This window comes from Pygoscelis adeliae, unplaced genomic scaffold (assembly GCF_000699105.1).
Source record: "Pygoscelis adeliae isolate BGI_AS28 unplaced genomic scaffold, ASM69910v1 Scaffold26, whole genome shotgun sequence".
Taxonomy (NCBI): domain Eukaryota; kingdom Metazoa; phylum Chordata; class Aves; order Sphenisciformes; family Spheniscidae; genus Pygoscelis; species Pygoscelis adeliae.
The window spans coordinates 7,894,718-7,895,019 of record NW_008825104.1 but is presented as its reverse complement, the minus strand read 5'-3'; the positions used below and the strand labels follow the sequence as shown (position 1 = coordinate 7,895,019).

General features: G+C 56.3%; 1 protein-coding gene across 1 annotated transcript in view; it reads left to right on the top strand.

The window, feature by feature from the left end:
* Positions 1-302, top strand: part of RNF180 (ring finger protein 180) — an 84,687-nt gene that overhangs the window by 21,162 nt on the left and 63,223 nt on the right. The window lies entirely within an intron of this gene.

The following is a 302-nucleotide window of genomic DNA, read 5'->3' as shown; positions in this document are numbered from 1 at the left end:
CTGATGGGGGACGGCAACCACCCCAACATCTGTTGGAGGGACAACACAGCAGGGCATAAGCAATCTGGGAGGTTCGTGGAATGCGTCGATGATAACTTCCTTCTCCAAGTGGTAGAGGAGCCAACGAGGAGAGGTGCTATGCTGGACCTTGTTCTCACCAACAAGGAGGGGCTGGTGGGGAATGTGAAGCTCAAGGGCAGCCTGGGCTGCAGTGACCACAAAATGGTGGAGTTCAAGATCCTGAGGGCACCGAGGAGGGCGCACAGCAAGCTCACTACCCTGGACTTCAGGAGAGCAGACTT